Consider the following 13,453-nt stretch of genomic DNA (forward strand, 5'->3'; position numbering starts at 1 on the left):
ATATGATACTTTAAGTCTTTAGCTTTTCATTTTGTTGAAACTTGCAGCCTTTTGTAGTTTAATATATGATATGATACTCTTTTCATTGTCTCGAGGAATTATATCTATGAATGTAGGAAATTGAAATTTGTACTCTCATTTAATTCATTTGACGCTATCCTATGTTCTTATTCTATGATGATTCGATTTGATTCATTTGATGTTATGTTCCATGATGATTCAATGAATGATAATTGATTTTAGATTTATAAATGTTACTACGTTGCTATGATGAATGTTACAATGTTATATGATTCATTAAATTTTTGAAAATATCGTGGAAACTCGGGGAAATATAGCAAAAATCAAGAAAAACCCACAAGCACTCCTGGCTTACCAGTTTTATCATGCCCATTCAAACTGTCTAGCCGCTCTTCTGTATAGCATGCAAAAACTGGGAAAATCTTTATGATTTCAATAAAGGATAATAGCTCATTAATACTCCGTGACTCAGGTTTATCTCACAAGTTATTCAGTAACTAAAAATTAAATAGCAATTTATTCAAGAACTCAAAATTCATTTCCAAGATGTTGACCCAGAACTTCTGCTTCTTTTTGGCATAGGATCTATCAATTTCTTTTCCATTTTTAGGAATATTTATATCCTCTTCTCGTTTGCCGAGATTTTCCCATTCTGAACCCCAGTAATTGAAGATCATTTACACTTCTGTGACACAATGTCAATGGTAAACAAAATGCTACAATGGCTTATGTATAACTTCCCCTATATGGAAGTTTGAATTTAAATAAATAAATAAATATAAAAACAAATGCATGTCTGGTAAAAACAGAAAGGCTTGGCTTCTAATTTTGATTTGCAGGTCTTTTGCTACTACTACAACAACCTATTGATGCCATTTTTAGGCAATCATACAGAGTATTACATATTTTAGCAATGGTTTCTCAAGGACACTTCTCTGCAGCCTATTGATTTTACTTTAGACATTTATGCAAAACTGGTTTGCTTACAATTTGAGCTGTTGAGGATATTAAAAGGAGGACGTAAAGTTGGTTGGAGCATTAGCATTGTTTCCTAACAAGAGCCTAGTGCCAAGAAAGACACCTTGCAACAATGGTGTTGGACCTCCCCCAGCCCATGAAGCTTCAAGATAATCAGAACATCTAACTCTCCCAAACAAGCAAACCAATGATAATGATAGAAACAGTCGCACTCCAAAATCTCGCAGAAGAAAGATACAAGATTTCAACTATGCATGAACAGAGAAGCTGAATTGCTGTATTCTAAACAATAACAGAAAAAGGAATGTAGAAATATATTGAACAGCAATATATTTCAAGACAGCAAGCACCAGCTCACCAGAGATGGAATGTTCACACAATAGCAGCTCTTTGTATTGCATCGATAAAATATGTTTGATAGAGAGATACAATATAGATTTTATGCTTTCTATTATTATATGCTCAATGGGAAAGAAAATCGTAACTAACTCATGGCTAACTCGTGAATCAACTCTTCATATTCCGAAGGCAAAAAAAATGTTACTTAAAAAACTAAGACTAAGGGCTAGGGCTACATGATCAATACTTATGTACTATAGAATGTTGAGCTTAGGTACACAACATGCTCTTAAAGCTTTTCTACTGAAAACAAATCATCGTATTAATTATTCAAGTTGTAATAAGGGCATCCTTGTAGTTATCGTGACAGATAAATTCTCTGAAAACTTCGTAAGTATCTAACACACATATAGGAAAATTACAGAGAGCATAGAATTACCATCAGCTGCAAGTGTTTCAAGGAAACCATAACATTTTGATTTCTAGCTTTACTTTTCAGTGTAGATTAAAGTGTGGTATATTTAAAAAGCCTGTTAGAGTATCAACAGCCATCCTATCCAGCAAAATTCCAGTGTCTCTCCATTTTAGTTTCAAGATATTATTGTAACAGAGATACTTTTGTCTACCTTCAATAATCTCCAATTGAAAATTATAATATACTTAATTGACAGATAAATGCCAACAAAAGCTAGCATTAAAGCTGTGAATTACTTTACTCTTTTGTCTTCCTGCAACATCAAAGATCCTCACAGAGAAGTTTATAATTTTCCATAGAAGCATCTGCCAAACACAACCTAGGTAAAATAGCCTTCAACAATGCAACGCTTGATGAAATAAATCAGCTGTGGATGATGGGACAATTTTCCATTAAACCCAAGGAAATAATCCAACAATTAGTCTGACAGAAAAATAACACAAAGAGTGACCTTTCACCAGAGGATGAGGATGAGGCAGCATTAGACTTAAACTCTAAGATACTAATGATTTTGTGCCTCTACTACACTCGAAGAAAAATATATTTACAATATTTTTATGAAATGTTAAGTGTACTATGCATTCTTTAAGCTGTAAGTTCCCTAAATGATGCATTAGCACCCTCCACGTCTCTAGCATTGATAGATAATTCTATATTTTATCTTGATCATGGACGGATGCAAGTAGACTGGTGTACAGTTCAGGTATCCAGTCCTGCCAGGGTTTGCCAATAGTGTCAACAAAATGCCACCCCCTACCAACAATCTCCCCCCATATCACCAAATTTGAGGCAAGGGAACTATTAGAAAATTGTGGATTCACTTTCAACCTTGAGTAGTGCTCAGCAGACTGTAGTAAGTCCAAAAGTTCACCAATTTGATAGCAAATTCAAGGCAGGTAAGATCATTGCTCAAAATTCAAATAGCAAATACAACATTACGTGACTCCCCCACTTACTCTCATATGTCATGATCCTAGGCCCAGCATTGCTCATGACAGTTCTGACCACAGACTGATGCCTCCAACATACTCTCTTCTCAAATCTGTTTCCACGCTAAATAACAATTCTAGCACTACAGAAATCTTCACTTCAATGATGAAGTTAATTTGATTCATTTTATCCACCAGTTCATTCTCTCTAACAGAAGTGTTGCTGAGGTGAAACTGTGAAAGATCGTGATGATGACCCAAGCTAAAGCCCTGCTTAGCATGCTACCTATTTTATAACATCCATACCAGTACAGGCCAAAATCCAGACAAAGCTTTAAGCTAGCTTTAAGTCTCAGGCATGCAAAATTCGGCAGAGTACGTAACCCTCAGCCAAAGATTCTCACCTAGATGTTATCCTTGGATTGATGGTGCATTCAGTGGATGTGAATGTTTATCACTCTACCAAAGAAAAAAGAAACCGTTGAAAAACGAAAACATTTATGTTCTATCTGAAAATTCAGACTCGTTTCTCTGTGTTGGTAGAAGCATTTCTTTGAGAAAGCGATAACCCATCCATATCAGTTCTGGATTTTTAAAGAGAAGGTGTTAGGTATATTATGATAATGTTAAAATTTCAAATCTTCCATATCATATCGAGGAAAAATGTTTCTGAAAAGAAAAGTGTTAGAAATGACATGAATGTGTCCTCTGGTTATTAATTTAACTCAGAATAATGTAGAGCATTCTGATTGCATATTTGGGTTTTCAGTCCTTCCATTTCAACCTTTCTCATGTCTGATTTTGCAACATATTACACTGCCCTTTCACAAAACCTATCTGGGAATTTCCTCCCAATTCCAACTCACCCCTTTAATCTAGACTACTGCCACCCCTCCTTGAATGAGCCACCAAACTAACGACTAAGATGCATGACTTGACTTCTGGAGCTCTTAACAAACTAGCGCTTGCACCAGATAAGGTTCAATGGTAATGCCGGTAGCATTTAATGGTTAAAGTTTTAGAAGGTACCATTCTTTGAAATGAAGCTCTGCTTTCCAATGAGAGAAGCTTTCAAAGAGATGCCACCTCTACAGTCAGGAATTGCAAATGCATATCGTAATAAGTAATGGAGGTAAGCCACCGCATGAGAGGGCACGTCAAGTCCATGAATTCGATGGAAAAGGAGTGGGAAGCGTTTGCTATGATGGTTTTAGCATGATGTATAATGTTCCAGCAACCAACATGAAAAACAGGGGAAGAAACTCTTTTCACCTTAAATTTTAAAACAATGTCTGAAACTGAACAACATCAAGGATATGCATTTCAAACTGATCATTAATTGCAGAATGTTGACTCCAAGATAGACATGTTGCTTGTATAATTGCTATGATGGTTTTAACATTAAGTATAATGTTTCAACAACCAGTATGAAATATAGGGGAAACAATTAAAGCTTGTGACTTTTAGTCGTGAAATGAAGTCTGAAACTGAACAACATCAAGGATATGCTAGTATAATTGGAATGAAGGTTTTAGCATAAAGTAATACGTTCCGGTGACCCCCAACAAATACGAAAAACAAGGGAATAATTTAAAGCTTCAGACCTTTAATTGTAAAAGTCTGAAACTGACCAACATCACGGATATGCTATTCAAACTGATCTTCAACTGCTCGTTATTCACAATAGATTCGAAAATTTCAAATAACAGATCCAAATATTTTCTTGCATCATCATGTTGAGAATGCCCAAACGATAAATGATAATTTGTAAGGTGGCTTGGTACAATCCAAAATAGTTGCAAATGATTAGTGACCACAAACAGACATGAAGGATCATGAAATTTCCAATTTCAGTCCTACTACAACTTTTGGGGCTTCAGGAAGGCAGAATGTACTGTTAACACATCCAACTTCAGTCCCTGCAGTTGAGCATTACTATATTTTCAAGACGTCAATCCTAATAGCTGTTAAGAGTGAAAAGGATTACAGAATAACAAAGTAATAAAACAAGATTCAAGTTAAAGGGCTGAGCCATGGGAAATGCCCAGAGATTAATGACTCAAGTTTGCCAGCAGTTTAGAGCCATTTTTGTGTTGTTCCTAGCCAAAAGATTTCCTGCATTTCACTGTTTTCAGAGAACAACTCTTCAGGCTGAAAAATTACATTGCTCAGCAGATTTGTTTTGTTTCTCTAAGGTACATCACAGTTCCCAAAATGCAGATAAATGGTCTCTGGTCTATGTGGTGCCAAACCTCTGTCCCCCAAAAAAATTATGACTCCCAGATTAATAACTTCAGAAAGTCAGGGCATATGTTAGGCAACTAAAAAAAGTAGTTCATAGTCTGGCTATATGTAAAGTTATAATCCCACTGTTTATATCCTATATATGATTTATGCCCAGATTTAGATATAAACAGCTGTATATGAGCATTCTCTGTGCAATCAAGCATCACAGTTTATTAGGTACCCAAATTTTAGAGAGCATTCATAATAGGGTGAAAACAATTGGGTTAGCTTATGAATTAGGTACCTTCTATCAATAGATACCATTAGATTGAGCTAGTTGAAACTGCTGCTACTGAAGCTGAGACCTATTTGCATTTTCTTTAAATGTGCCAAATCAAGCATTAATGCAGAGAAACTGTGCATAAATTTGCAGGCACGCAGAATGAACTAAAAACAGTAACAAAATTCTCGTGTCTGGGCTCCAAAATCAATTCAATGAATTCAAGGAGACCTGAATTTCTAAAATCTCCAATGGTCAGTGTCCATTAGAATGGTTTTTCTAATGAAGGATTTCCTTCAAAGCAAATTTTACTCTCTATGATCCTATCCTACTTCTCAGCAACAAATTTGGGGAGGAGGAAAATTAAATCATAATACAAACATGATGACAAATTAAGGCCAATAAAGAAGGTTGAGACACAAACTTGTCTAGAACAGACTGATGAAAATGGTGAAGCTTAACATTCTTCCACCAGGAGGGTTGACACGCAATTATGGTTTGGATTAAAACAGTGAGGTTGTATTATTTGAGTATACCCCATTCATACAAAGACATTTCTTTGGTTTATATTTTTAAGATAGTAGGTACTAAGAATTACAGTGGATATACTGAATGGCATCCTTACAAAGGCAGACTAGGTAATTTATTTAAAAGAGCCCAACTACTAAAACACTGCATTATCTTATATTGAAAGCTCAATAGTGGTAAGAAGAACATCTGGACTATGTGCATCCTTTTGATGCACGTGGGCTAAATATGGAGATTATGGCCCCTGTCACCAGTCCTGGCAAAGGGCCATGATAGTTTAGTGATGGAAGCAGTCTGAAAGAAGGTTACAGTGAAAATCAACGTTGCTGGATATATTTACAGATTTCAAAAGCACAAAATAGAACATCGAAACTGTAAGAAAACTCCTCGGGGAAAAGGAGAAGCAAGGCCATCAAGCTACGAGTCAAATTCAGCTCCTAAGCATGCTGATGCACATAATTGTCTGAACACGAAAACGGAAAACCCTAACAACACCACAAATCGTATTCTTGCAGATATGACTGAAATAGAAAATGGTGTGTTACTAAGAAGAATCAGGTGTTAAATAACTCAGATTGACAGCCCCGGCCGTGAAACCCTCATTATCCCTGCCCTTTGTATCCATTCCCCTCTCCAACATCAATTCCATAACGCCGCAAAAGTCAAGAGACGCAGCCAAACGCAAGGGACTCCACCCCTGGAAATCCTTGAGCGCTCCCCAATCAACAAATTCCCGCTTCAATTCCCTCCATCAAAGCCTCCACGACAATGACATTTCCAGAGCTCGCAGAATATTTGTCCATGCAGTCAGATTGAAGATATGTGATGGCATCGATACTTGACATTGAGGCCTCTGTGGGAAATCCACAAATTATCGGTGTTAAAGAAGCCCCAACCACGCGCCTATACAAAAGAGATGAAAATCATACCCTGTGTTTTACGAAAGTGAACAGAATCACTCTCCAGCAATCTGGTGGAGGTGATTTCTTCGGTAGTAAGCTTTGGAATTGTTATCTCTTACCCCCGACTCTCCAAGCTGTCTTTGCCAAATCGGTTGCTATTCTCAGTCGCCGTCCTCCAATACGCCCTGTTTCAGTAACCCTATTAACAGCAGCGGCAGTACTAAGGCAAACAGCTGGAAATAATTATCAAATGCCGATACCAATTCCAGCCGCGGTTGCGTGAGACGATCAAGTGGCCACCATGTAAAAGCCTATCGGCTAATTAGCATCAACTATACATCTACATAACAAAGGACCACACCCATTTGGCCATATTAACATTAGGTCTCTCAGGGACAGAGCACATGACCGGTGGGTACTCGTCATACTAAAGAAATCTTTACATTGTAAGGCATAATCCAACTGGATATTCAAGTATTTTCGTCGACAATCGCAATTAAAGAACAAATACAGAAATTCAAGCTCAAATGTTTAAATTGACTACTCAATGGTTTCATTAACGTTCGCAAATAATGGGCTTCTGCTAAAAACCACGGTTGAAAAAATTAACTCTAGGGATTTAAATTCATGGCGAGTACCAAAAAAAATTACAAACAGACGTGGACTGGAATACCTGAAATAACATATGTTCCGGAAACTCCAAGCATTACTGCCGAGATGATTGTATATCCCATCGGTGGAACCTAGATCAACCCCTTTAACACATTTCCTCTGTTAATTGCAGCAGAAAACGTAAAAGAAAATATGATACAAATGAGATGAAATGAAAATGATTGAGGATTTGAAAAAGGAAATCTTTGCGAAATAGTCGAATTAAAGTGCGCAGTCCTTGTTTCTTTCACATTCATCTGCCATAAGGGATCATTTTTCCACTCAATAAAATAATGGGCATGATATTCTTTGGTCTGTGGTTGTCCTTACTTGTACCAGCAATAGGATGGAATTGAATAGAGGACATTACAAATGAACGAAAAAGAAACGGGTAGAAAATAACTGGAAGGAATACAAGGAATCGGGGACATTTGGATTGAAATAGCTGTTTAGAATCCCCTAACTTGTCAGCAAAGAGCCAAATTAGTGGGTTTTGCTATAATCAACAGAAAAACGAAATGGAGGCTTAACGAGTGAGGGAGGGCTGGATGATGTCGTCACAGTCACCAATCCTGTTTATTAGAGCACTCCTCCGATCTCTTTTCGGTTCCCGTTTCAAAATTATTTTCCAATCTGTTCTCTATTCCACAACAACAAAAATATTATCTATTTTCTCCATAATGCAACTTGACCCAAAAACAACTGCTGTGTGTACCGTGATTGTTTAGGGCTGTTTTGTGACTTTTTTCTCACTTCTTATTGGTGGGTTTTTTAGGTCTACAATATCAATATATATATATTCATGAAATACTATAATAGATATTGATAGAAGTTTAACTTTTTAAATCTTTGTTAGCTTAAACAATCATATTTAAAAATATAATTTTTGAAACATAATCATATAGTATTAATACTATACTAATAAAAGAAACATAATTTATCCTATCAAAAAGAAATGTCAATTTATACTACACATGTTATTGTTATTATTAATAATAACTAAATAGGTTTTGTTAATGGGAAAAAGGATGTAAGGGATTCTTCACTCTTGTAAAAATTGGAAGGATGTTTGTAAATCAAATTGTGTACATAGGTTGAAATATATATTTTTTGTGCAAGTCATTCATAACATTGAATGTAGGGAAATTTTGTCAAAGTACATTTTTTTTCAAAAAAATAGTGTACAAATTTTGAAGTTATATAAAGTTAAAACTAATAGTTTTTTTTAAAAACACTTATAAGGTCACCAGCATTAGTGATGACTTTTTTCTATTTTTAGTTCATGCCTTGGCAGAAAACTATTGCCAAGTGCCCAAGCGCAAACCTTAAATAGTGATTAATCTTCTTTCCCTCAATCAATCAAATTGTCCAAATTATTTGTATTATTATTTTTCTGAAATGTTTAATGTACAACTTGCAAATATTTTACTTTCAATTTTGATATGAATTATTTTAGGGACATCTTATAAGTGTTGCAAAGGGTAGACAACAATGTTTGGGAATATCTATGATGGGCATCAATAAATTCATCTTTTTATTCCTATTTTCAACAACCAAAAAGACATCTTTTGAAAGTTAATGTGCGTAAATAATAGGAATTATATACATTTATACTTTGTTGTTGACTTTTAGAGTTAATTTTGAACAAATGGATTAATGTTAATATTCAATTGATAAATGTATATTTTGCCTTAGTCAAACTAAATCAAATATGTAAAACTATGATATTGTTATACACTTTACCATGTCCAAGATGCTCGCAGATTTTTACATTTGGGAAGAATCAAGCTATATACAACAGGCGATCCAGTCAACTCAGGAACAACAAGAAGTTGAACAATGAAATATGTTTTCATATCATCCTCATCAAGATATATGTCCTCTAAACTCATTGATAAAAGAAGTTCAAGATGACAGTAATGGAATAAAACATATTTACTTACAAAAAGATAAGCCTCTCATAATCAATGCACATTTATCATAGACTCAGGATAAGAAACTCAAACAAGTGTTGACATAACATACTCAAGCATTTGCTTGGGATTATAAGGACATGCGTGGTATACATCCTGAAGTTTGTATGCATCATATTTACACTGAAAATATTAAGCCAATCAAACAAGGACATCGAAGGATAAATCCAACTTTAAGAGAATTTGTTAAAGAAGAAATTGAAAAACTACTAAAGCTAGGGTTTATTAATCCAATATTAGATAGCCAATGGGTGTCTCCATTGGTTATTGTTCCAAAAAAGAATGGAAAATGGAGAGTATGTGTTGATTATATAGAACTCAATAAAGAAACTAAAAGTTCTACTTTCCATTACCCTTCATTGATCAAGTTTTGGATAATATTGATGGAAGCAATTACTTTTCCTTCTTGGATGGGTTTAGTGGCTACAATCATATCCATGTAGCTTTGGATGATCAAGATAAAACTACATTCACTTGCCTATGGGGTACTTATGCTTATAGAGTTTTACCATTTGGGTTATGTAATGCTCCAGCAACATTTCAAAGAGCACCTCTGGCAATTTTCACAAATCTCACAACTTCTTGTGTAGAGGTTTACGTGGATGATTTTACAATTCATGGGAGAAACTTTGAGGAAGCCTTGAAAATTTTAGACAAAGTATTGAAAATATGTGAAGAGCATAAACTATCTCTCAATCATGAGAAATGCTCTTTAATGATGCAAGAAGGCATTGTGTTGGGACATCACATTTCAAAAGAAGGAATAAAAGTTGATCCTGGTAAAATTGAGATAATTTAACAAATTGTTACGCCTGCAAATCAAACTGATGTAAGAAGTTTTCTAGAACATGTAGGGTACTATAGACAATTTATAGAAGGATTCAACAAAAGGGCAAGACCTCTATTTAACTTACAAAAGAAAGACTTAGTCTTTGAATGGACAGATGCTTGTCAAAAAGCTTTTGAAAACATTAAACAATATCTAATGACTGCTCTAGTTATTAAAGGACCAAACTAGGATGAACCTTTTCATATTCACACAGATGCATCAATTTATGCAGTTCGAGCAGTCCTAGGACAAAAAGATGAGGAAGATAACATGCATGCAATATATTATATTAGCAAAAAATTGAGCCCACCTAAGAAAAATTATACAACAACTGAAAAAGAGTTATGTGTTGTAGTTTATGCTATAAATAAATTCAGACATTATATAACAAGATATAAGGTGTTCATTCACACTGATCATTTTGCTATAAAATATTTGATGAACAAAGTAGTTGTGGGAGGAAGAATTATAAGATGGCTATTGTTATTACAATAATTTGATATAACCATTGTTGAAAAAGTAGGAAAGGATAATGTTGTTGTAGATTTTCTCTCACAAATGGTTTTGCAGGGAAAAGATGAACCAGTTAATGACATATTTCCAGATGAACATTTGTTGTCTATTTCCATGCATTCACCTTGGTTTACAGATCTTGTTAACTATCTAGTAATAACCAAATGTCCAGCACATTTTACAACACTACAAAAAAGGAAGCCAATTAGGGAAAGCTCCAAGTATGTATGGATTGAAGGACTTTTGTTTAAACATTGCCTTGATCATGTACTCTAAAGATGCATGCAAGAAACACAATGTTATGACATCATCTATGTGTGTCACAATACCCTAGAAGCATGTCATTAGTTAGTTGTCTGAACAGTCCACAAGATTTTAGGATTGGGATATTTTTGGCCTACAATGACCAAAGATGTCTCATCCTATATAAAGCACTGCAATGAATGTCAAAGAATGGGAAGAACCACTTCCACAATGGAAATGCCCTTGCAACCTCAGATGACTTTGGAGCCATTTGAGAAATGGGAGATTGATCTCACTGGCTCAATCGCTCCACCTTCAAAAGGGAATCATCATATTCTAGTAATTAAATATAACATGACTAAATTGGATAAGTCAAAGCACTTCCAACAACACATGAGGAAAGAATTGCAAATTTTCTATACAAAACCATATTCCAGAGATTCAAAGCACCAAGAATAAATGTCTTTGATCAAGGATCTCAATTCATGTCAAGAATAATGGAGTTATTTATGAAGAAATATCAAATAAATCATTGGAAATCATCTCCCTACCATTCATAAGATAATGGTCAGGTTGAGGTAACAAACAAGGAATTAGAAAATATTTTGACTAAATCAATAGCAACAAATAAACAAGATTGGTCAGATAGACTAGATGAAGCAGTATGGGCTTATAATACAACATGGAAGACAACTACTAGATTTTCACCATATGAATTAGTCTATGGAAAAACATCAGTCATGCCCATAGAATTTCGATACCAAACATTGAGAATGACGAGAGAATTGGGAATTTCATTAACTAAAGCAGAGAAAGAAAGAATTCAATAATTAAATAGGTTGGATGAGGTGCAATCAGAAGCATTGCTACACATAGAGATAATTTGGTAATAGAGAAAATTTTGGCATGATAAGCATATCACAACCATAAATTTTCAACAAGGAGATTAGGCATTGTTGTATGATTCAAAGTTTCAAGAATTTAAGGGAAAAATTTATACAAGATGGATGGGGCCATACCAGGTGGAAACAATATACTCTAATGGTGTTGTACAATTGACTCCTATAGATGGTGAAAAGAAAACCATGCTGGTAAATGGCCACAAATTGAAACTTTACCATAAGCCAGCATCTAAAACTGAATTCTTAATAGAATTGCAATCTTGTATAGAATTTTTTACTATGGAAGACATGTCTTCCATATTGATTAATTCAATATAAAAGCTGAGAGGAAGAATAAAGAGAACATATTAAAAATTGAAATGGTGATCTATTCTCATAAAAAGACCTCAAAAAAATTTAAAATACCCAAGGTGAATTGAAAACTAGAAATGACGATTCACCAGAAAGATAATTAACAATAAAAAATGAACGTGTTGACTTTCCATTATAAAAAAATCACCAAATCACTCTTACCAATTCTGGATTACCAATGGAAAAATAGGTGTTTTCAAAAAAAATTGAGTTCAATACCTCAACTCTCTAATGATATATGTAAAAAATTTCTTTGACAAGTGTTGTACATACGAAGAAAAGACAAACTACAAATTTGAAAGGAAAAAGGTATGCATTTATTTTATCAAACTTTTCATTATTCATTGTTAATTATTAGCTTTTAAAGCAATAATATAAGGAACATGCATCTTATTCCTATAGTTATGCATAATTAATTATTCTTAGATGAGTTTTAAGGGAAATTGAAATAGAATAAGATGTAATAAATGTTATATCTTGCCAAAGATATGAAAGAGTGGGAAGTCACATCATAAGTACAACAGAAAGGTTCCGCCAATTTCAAGGCACAGATTTGAAAGAGATTCTTATGATCTATTCTGTGTTACTTAAGAAGGAAACACTCTATTAATTAGAGCAGTCATTATTACAAGTACTGGTGTTAACTAAAAATAATAAAGAGCCTCTAGTTCATCCAGCTTTGATAATCAACATCTTGCCATTTCTGTCTATTTTGCTTTGGAATAATTTTGTAAGTGGAGCTTATCAGATGGGTTAAAAAAGGAAATTAGAGCCAGAACATTGGAGTTAAGTGCAAAATTGGAGCGATGGTTGCAGTGGGCAGGGTGGTTAAATTTGTTGAAAATATATGAAGGTTTTGATGAAGAATTAATAGATAAATTTGTTTAGAATTTTCATGTGAACATTACTAGGGTTTGTGGATGAACCATTCATGTCACCACAAATATTATAAGCAAGCTCTTTGGTATACCAGTCGAAGGTGAAATAATGACTATACGGACCACAAATTTGGAAGAACTGGTTGATCAATTCTATAATGCTCAGGAAGATGACAAGAGACCATAATTGGTCAAAAGTCATGTTAACACCAAAGGGGTGAACAGATTATTATTTCTAGAACCATGACAAGCTCTGGTGGTAATACAGATGAAATAATTCACCTGCAAAGGATGGTATGGAATAGTGCTTGGAACTAGTTCGAAAATGTTGTGTCACATATGATTTGGTGAATAAAGGCCTAAATTGAAGGTGAATTTGCCTAAATTTCTCTTTCATCAATTATCAACCATAATCCCTAAGGCCAAGATGAAGCA

At 34.5% G+C, this 13,453-nt stretch overlaps 1 protein-coding gene across 2 annotated transcripts in view; it reads right to left on the reverse strand.

Annotated features, from left to right (window-relative positions):
• ETR1 (Signal transduction histidine kinase, hybrid-type, ethylene sensor) overlaps positions 1–8,033 on the reverse strand; it is a 36,743-nt gene extending 28,710 nt beyond the window's left edge. The window contains exon 1 of one of the 2 annotated variants that reach the window (XM_089826069.1): positions 7,352–8,033. The gene's annotated coding sequence lies outside the window, so the exon portion shown is untranslated. The remainder of the gene's footprint in view (positions 1–7,351) is intronic. The other variant, XM_089826070.1, reaches the window with a different exon arrangement.
• Between the last annotated feature and the right edge of the window lie 5,420 nt (positions 8,034–13,453).

This window comes from Cupressus sempervirens, chromosome 4, assembly GCF_028749045.1.
Source record: "Cupressus sempervirens isolate cs-2001-9-10 chromosome 4, ASM2874904v1, whole genome shotgun sequence".
Taxonomy (NCBI): domain Eukaryota; kingdom Viridiplantae; phylum Streptophyta; class Pinopsida; order Cupressales; family Cupressaceae; genus Cupressus; species Cupressus sempervirens.